The sequence below is a fragment of the Petromyzon marinus genome, chromosome 34 (assembly GCF_048934315.1).
Source record: "Petromyzon marinus isolate PM22_M1 ecotype Great Lakes invasive population chromosome 34, UKy_Petmar_22M1.pri1.0, whole genome shotgun sequence".
In the NCBI taxonomy this organism is placed as follows: domain Eukaryota; kingdom Metazoa; phylum Chordata; class Hyperoartia; order Petromyzontiformes; family Petromyzontidae; genus Petromyzon; species Petromyzon marinus.
Genome location: NC_133700.1, coordinates 7274528 through 7282687, shown reverse-complemented (window position 1 = coordinate 7282687; position 8160 = coordinate 7274528).

The window sequence follows — 8160 nt, the reverse complement described above, 5'->3', positions numbered from 1 at the left end:
GGCTCGCGAAGGCCAGATGCCTCCACAACCATCGTGGACTGAGACGGCGTGTTTCGTTTGTATGCGAAGGGGGACAGACATATTGTCTCGTTTACTCTTATTATTTTGCTGCTTACTGTACATGATGTTTCAGCTAATAATGACGAGAAAAGGGAACCACGCGCTCCTACTCTGTGAGAAAAAGAAAAAAACATTTGAGCCATGCATATTTTATAGGCTTCAAACGCCCATGCTGAGGATTAAACCGCAATTATTAACGGACACATTCAACGAGAAAGGGAACAAAAGGTGGAGAGTGCACAAAGACGCGTGCACAGGTCCACGCTTGGAATTACAATGTGCGACAGAGAGGGGAACACATGGCCTAGAGAACACACACACACAGCAGCTTAGAAGCATGTTCAACATCTCGCCGCGGTGCGTGATGTTAACTCCCTCGCCTGGTATGCAGGAGGTCGTGGGTTTAATCCCGACCCCGTCGACTGTATATTCGTATGTTCTCCCCGTGGTCGCGTGGATTTTTCTCCGGGTCCTCTTTTTTTCCCCTCGATATTTAGAATCAACACACGTTTAGAGTATTTGGTTGTTATACCTTTCCACACGATAAGCCACTTCGTTGAGCTATCATTTGTGGCCAGGTTGCTTCTGACAAAAGGGCTAGATAGCTCAGTGGGCCTGACCTGGTCAAATATAAAATAAAATAGCTTAGTGTATCTTCAAGTTGACGGTTAGGAAAAATAAGTGTGGCTTAGACAGGGCAAGTCACGAGAAGCGACAATAGTCGACGGTTTGGAAGAGTGACGTCCTTTGAAATCTGCCCGTGAATTCAGATGGATTGTTGCAGCACAAGTCCATGAGAGATGGTGACGAATACGAGAGGGCCTTCATCCAGCAGCCGATTGATCATGGCTGCCGATGACAATGATGATGCCATTCGACGGGACGTAAAACTTTCTCCCCATTATCACCGACTCGGCGTATTTATCCTGTCACCCTCTACGGCATTTTGTTGAGTGTAAAGTCTGAGCTAATGCACACCTTTGCCAATAAATTTGAATACGTGAACATTAATGAATATGTATGGAACTACTGCACTGCATTAATAATTATTAATGATTTACCATATATGGAAAAGTACTCTGACAACAAAACAAACGTCGGTGCATAAAAATCTAAAATGACTGAAATATCAATAATGACATAAATATCAAAAATGACTGAAATATCAATAATGACATAAATATAAAAAATGACAGCCCTTTGTCAGTCCTACGACGGATGAGAGCCTTCCCATGGTGTACCAGCAGTGGGGAATTGTCTTTTGGCCATACTTCACCACGCTGGTCAGTGTGAGTTGGTGAAGGAAGATTTGGTGGTTGGCCAGGATCGATTCAGATAGCACTTGGCACTGATGGTAGCCATGGTTGGGAATCAAACCCAGGTCGTTGGGAGCATTAACCAGTGTCACTGTTCCACCCAAAAATATCATTATCTACTGCTATACATGTATTTTTAAAGAAAGTTTTTGGAGAAATTGTCCAAACATTAAGTGTGCTCCGTTATAGACCGAACAATCCAAGTTTGATTCCGGGCCACGGCTAACATCAGTGGCAAGTAATATCTGAACCAGTCTTACCTCCTCCACACACATGGTCACCAACTCAACCCATACTACTAACCATTGTGGTGAAGTATGGTTAAAACAAAAACTCATAAATTCCATGTCAATGGGAGACCTTCATCTGTAAAATAATTGACAATGGATGGGAATAATTATTCATTCATTATTGATTTACTGTATTTATTGTGCATTTTTAACGTGCATGTGTTCAGCCACACGGTCATTGGGTGGGTTATAAGGGGCTGCTAAATTAATAATATGCCAAAGCAACAACCCAAGGCGACTAGGAGCTAATGGTATATAATGAGAACAGATGCAGACCTGGAAACAGTTGTGTTTGCTGGGGGTGTTTTTTCTCTCTCTCTCTCTCTGTGAATAATTAATACTCAAGGTGACTGTATTCTGCTTCGTTATATACTCTGAACATGAAAAGAACGGGGTGAGTGCATCTCACATGTGAAATATAACAAACAGGTGCGGGACAAAAACACACCGAGGGTTCTTCATTCATGTTTATTACAACTTCGGGAGAGAAAGAAATATGTACAATAGGCAAAGGGGCTTATATTCTTCCAGTGCATTGTTGTGGGTGGCTGGTGGACTGGAGGTAAGTGGCAAGTGACGATAATAGCCACCGCAATGCTGATGGGTATACTGGATGTGGTGTGCTGCCCGCAGAATTTGTTATTGATATTTACCAGAGAAAATAAAAGATGCATTCAATGGCTTCGATTATTATGAATTTATGGCGTTGTTTAAAAACATTTCCCTCCCATCTTCCCCCCTCCCCTAAACCACAGATTTACCTCATTAGGTTGGTTATACTTATTTTACAAATCTGTCTGCCGCCTGATGATGCCAGTTGTAATTACTGGCGAAACGTCGTACTCAGATTGTAAATATTGTGGATTTGCTCTCCAACACACCGGTGTGCTGCACTAGTGACGAATTGGCATGTTCTGTTTACGTGACAAACCTTACTAATTGGCTGTGTCGGGTGGTGGCGGGTTTAACAACACATTTATATTTACACGATCTTACCAAGAAACACCTGTATTATGCATGTAAGTTGAACTTCTTTCGCACCGTACATAGCCAACCGTGCCCATCGGAGGGTCGAGGTGCTAATCGGAGGTTGTAAAGTTGGGCTCAAGATAAAATATGAGTAAAGCAAAAGGTGGACATTCGTAAACAACAAGTGTGCTAAACAAAAGGAAAATCATTATTGGAGGGACGCAACTGGAAACGCAGCGCAACACGCAGACCACGCGCCAGTCGTGAATATTTCTCGGGGATAAAAAATGATGAAAAGTTATTAAATTAAGAGGCAAACGAACAACGTAGGGATGGAGCGCTTTTTGTAAAAGTGAATTTAAACAATGAAGCGCAAAACACCGACAAAGCCGGAAAGGAGAGAGTTTTCAATCAGTGCATTTTACCTTGCCACGAAACACGGATCAGAAAACGCGACCACTGACACAGAACGTGGAACAAAAGGCAGAAAATTCACTTAGAATCATGGGAAGCTGCGTGCTTGGTATTACACCGAGAGACAGATAGAGGAGCGCGTGGATTAGACGATAGATCGAACACTAATTTATTGAGAATTGCTTTTGTGTCCTTCCCCCGCACCCTCCGCTTTGCAGGGTTGGCGGTTACGTACGGCGCGAAAGAAGTTCCGCATGTGTACGTCATAACAACCGTTAAACAAAATCACATAAGTGGCCTTGGTAAGAACAATCCGCTCGAAGGGATTATATGATGGCAGGTGGTCGAGATTTTTTTCTTTTTTTTTAAAGGAGTGGAAGCCAAAGGGGGGAACGCAACCGAGCGCACGTGATCCTAGGAGATGGAGCGATAAGATCCTCTCGTGCGCAGGTGCTGGATAGGCGATTTAAATCGCGCGACCGTGACAGATTGTGACGACTTGCGGAGGCCCTCATCCAGCAGTGGACCGACCATCGCTGATGACGATGAGACGTAACACATCTTGTCTAATATTACACTCGCGCAAAAAAAACAAGAATAAGTTTTAAGTTTTTGTTTTTTTTACCCTTTCCGGCAATAAAACCGTTAAGATGTTCAAACGCGTCTTGGTCCAGTTGTTGCGTGCGTGCGTGCGTGGATTGATGCAGAAATTGAAAAATCGAGCAGTTAAACAATTTTTTTGCGAACTATACCTGTGGTGCCCCTGTCGTGTAGGACAAATGCATTGGGTGGGTGGGGTGGGTGGGTTTTTTGTTCCCTCCCGCGCTGCAATAAAACACCTTTATCCCTCCCTACACCTTCACATACCCTACCCCTCCACCCCCCCCCCCCCCCAAAACACGCCAGCCACCCTTCTATTTGCCTTGGCTCAGCATTCTGCTCTCGCCACGCTTTGCGGCAGCGTGCATTGACCAACACCCCCACCACCACCCACCACCACCACCGTGCGTTAAGTCGCATCTCCTTATAAGGTCACATTCAAGCAGCAGTGAGAGACAGAGAGAGGGAGAGAGAAGGTGGAGTCGGCCAATAGGTGGGAGGCGTGATAAGAGCGGCCAAGTATAGCTCGCTTTTAAAGGCCGAGCGGCAGCAATAATCCAGTCACAACCCCCTCAACCGCCCACCCACCAACACTGGAATGGCAAATAATCGCCGTGAAGCCTGCATGATCACCGGCGTCGTCATGGGCAGTCGTGATCAATCTACCGCTGGATGAAGGGCCTCACCCGAGCCGTCAGTGTGTGTGTGTGTGTCACACGGTGTCGCGAAGTGACGATCCGCACGGTGGCTCAGCAAAGTCGGAGCTCCGTCTCCCACAATGCGGTGCCCCCCCCCTCCCCCCCGTGTAGGGCTGAACGATTAATCGATTTCAAATCGAAATCGCAATTTGAAACAATGCGATTAGCAAATGGCAAAGGCTGCGATTTTTTTTGCGATTTGAAAAATGCTGTTACTTATTGGAATTGTTTCATTTTGTTATTATTGTAACTTTCTTTATTTATCTTCTTTGTTTGGAAGCAATTAATATCTTTTAAGTTCTCATCCTTGCATTAGAATATATAGAGCGGTTCATATTTTGATGGTATCACGTGGTAATGCTCCATCACATGTTTTAAATCTACTACACAGTGAATATTGAACTGAAGCTTGACTTTAAACATTTTGTATCGCAATCTGTCAGAAAAATCGCAATTAGATATTTTCCCCAAATCGTTTAGCCCGAGCCCCGTGCTCTCACAAGGTGGCCACGGTGCTTGCTGCAAGCGAAGTGATTTTCTTTGGTGGGGACGTGGGTTGGCAATGATAGTAGCCGGCCATTCAAAGCTTGTGCGTTGGCAGGCCCTCTCGTTCATTCCGTCCGCACCTCCGATTTAGCACGGTTGGCTACGTACGGTGCGAAAGAAGTTCAACATACATACTGCCCACAGACTAACTACTACCCATAGACTCAACACTGCACCTATTAGCACGGTTGGCTACGTACGGCGCGAAAGAAGTTCAACATACTGCCCATAGATTAACAACTACCCATAGACTCAACACTGCACCTCCTATTCGCACGGTTGTCTACGTATGGTGCGAAAGAAGTTCAACATACAGAGAAGCCCATTAACTAGCTACTACCCATAGACTCAACACTGCACCTCCTATTATCACGGTTGGCTACGTACGGTGCGAAAGAAGTCCAACATTCAGTACAAACGGCTCCTGTGGGCTACTCAACGTAATGTAGAAAATAACCCAATAAATAATATGTAAAACAAATAGTTACCGATGTCCCTTCGTGCGTGCAGCACACACACACAGAGATGGTGTAATGGCGTTCGACAGCAGCAAGCCAACTTAGCAAAAACGCTGAACATACGCCAGATGACCACCAACACAGTAATATTTAAACCAACAATTGTGTTTTTTTTAATGTCATTTAGTCGTGAAGTTTTCCAGGTATAAGTGATAAACACTATTCCGTTAACGCCACTAAGGAATGGAAATGGACAAACATCCCAAATGCAGGACCGCCCTTGCAAAATATTGAAATGCAGCAGGGGGCAGTGTAGCATTGACCCATTGTACTGTCCATAACACAGATTTTCTTTGGGTTAGATCGCGTAAATGTGTCGTTAAACCCGCCACCACCCGACACAGCCAATTAGTAAGGTTTGTCATGTAAACAGAACGTGCCAATTCGTTACGAGTACAGCACACCGGTGTGTTGGAGAGTAAAGCCACAACATTTACAATTCGACCATAATGTTTTTTTTTGGGGGGGGGGGGGTTAGATCCCGTAAATATAAATGTCTTTATTTTGGATATTGGACGCGAAAGCGACTATAAATTCCATGCTCCCCACATCTGAGTAACCCCCTGCATTCACCAGCGCGCACTGACCAGGCTGCTGCTGCTGCTGCTACGGTCAAATAACCTGAGCAGCAAGATTGGGCCACGGCGTGGGATATATCGACTCAATACTGCAGTGGTTTATCAAAAGGTGTTGCTGCTGCGAGGATGATCGTAGTCACCCTCTCCATAAACCACCACAAGCGAAAGTCGACCGTGTCTACGTGTGGTGTGCTAAAATATAACGGGGTGTACATATTCATTTTCTTTTTTTTTGCTTTAAAAACAAAATACGTGACTTCTAGATTTGAAGCTTTCGTGACTGCAAGGATTTCGGTAAAGTCACGTAGGTAAAATAAAAATAACTAATTTAGTTTTATTTTATTTTTATAAAACAACTAATTTAGTTGCTTTATTTTATTGTTATACCTACGTGACTTTACCGAAAAAAACAAAGAGTAAAAATACGTGACCTTTATGGGGAGGGGGAATGAGTGTACAGAACTGTATACTTTCACCGAATGTTTATCGGCCGGTGGCAGTCACTTCCAGGTCGTGAAAGAGTAGGCCAAGGTACGGGACGCTACCTCCAGTTGGGAAGCCCCCTTTCGTAAGCAGGCGGCACGAACGAGGACATTGCAGGGCTGCGCCTTTACAATTACTGTATTTACTTTCACCCGAGGCCTGTGTGCGCGTATCCTCAACACACCAAACTCAACTTGCTTTGGGTTCGGTGCCATCTGCTGGCGGGGATAGTCGGCCCACGTTAATTTACAATGATTAAGTAAAAAAATGTATTTGAAATCTATAAATCCACTGCTGGATGATGCCCGCCCAAGCTCGTGGAGGCTATTTGACCATACTTCACCACGCTGGTCTCACGGTGCGGGTTGCCGAAGGCGAGGGATCATAGAGACTTGGCGTGGTTGAAGTCTTAACAATGTGGGATGATGCTGCATAGCCCGCGGACAGTGCCGGATTAAGCTAGTGCGGGGCCTGTAGCATATGTTATAAAGGGGTCCTAAATTTATAAACAACCATAAATATTAAAACATATTTTTCACTTGCACAGTAAAGTAATTGTATTTTTTCATTTGCTATACCGCCAGACAATACGATAAATCGCTAACCTTAAACACCCAGTCGTTCATAAAAGTTGAAGGCAGTATAGTACTATAGTAATAGAGCAAGTGCAGAATCACTGAATCGGAATTGATAGCTTGAAAGCATTTAGCGCGGGGCCCTTGAAAGTGCAGGGCCCGTAGCATTATGTAGCTACTACACGTGTCAAAATTTAGGGGGCCTCCAACTCCCCACCCCCCTAGGACCCTCGCATGGCGAGGCGAAGGAACTGCTGACGGTCTCACCCAATTGTAAAATACAAAATGAGTTTTAGAGACAGCTCAACACATTCGTCAATAACACTGTGGCCTTAAAATTTTGTTATATATTCTTTGGGTCTTTCGGTAAAGCCACGTGGATAGAAAAAATAATCCAAATAATATCACGACGTTTCGATCGCAACACAAGCAATCGTCTTCAGGTGAAAAAAGAGGGGGAAAGCTGCTGAGGCAGACTGTTTATAAAGGTTTGGAGATGGGCGGGGCAGCTAATGTTAATGTAGTAGAGGTCTCCGTCACCTGCAGTAGCTCTACACCAATCAAAGAGCTGCTTACAAATGGTTTACAGATGGGCGGGGCAGCTAATGTTAATGTAGTAGAGGTCTCCGTCACCTGCAGTTGGTCTACACCAATCAAAGAGCTGTGTACAAATGTTTTAGAGATGGGCGGGGCAGCTAATGTTAATGTGGTAGAGGTCTCCGTCACCTGCAGTTGGTCTACACCAATCAAAGAGCTGTTTACAATGAGCCACTCTGTCTACAGGAAAGCTACCCATACGGATGCTTACCTGAAACCGGATTCCCACCACCATCCATCCCAGAAGAATTCCCTCATCAAGACTCTGCACCATAGAGCCCAATGCATATCCGACCAGGAAACATAGTCAGTGAACTCAAGCACGTACACCAAGCTCTTAAGGCTAATGGTTACTCCGACTACACAATCCGCAAAGCTATCACTCCAACCATGAAGGACCCTCTTGAGGAGCCTTTCAAAACCATCACTTTACCCTACATTGCGGGGATCACAAAAAAGATCTCCAAAATCTTGAATAATCACAAAATCCAGGTCCGATTCAACACATTACATAAA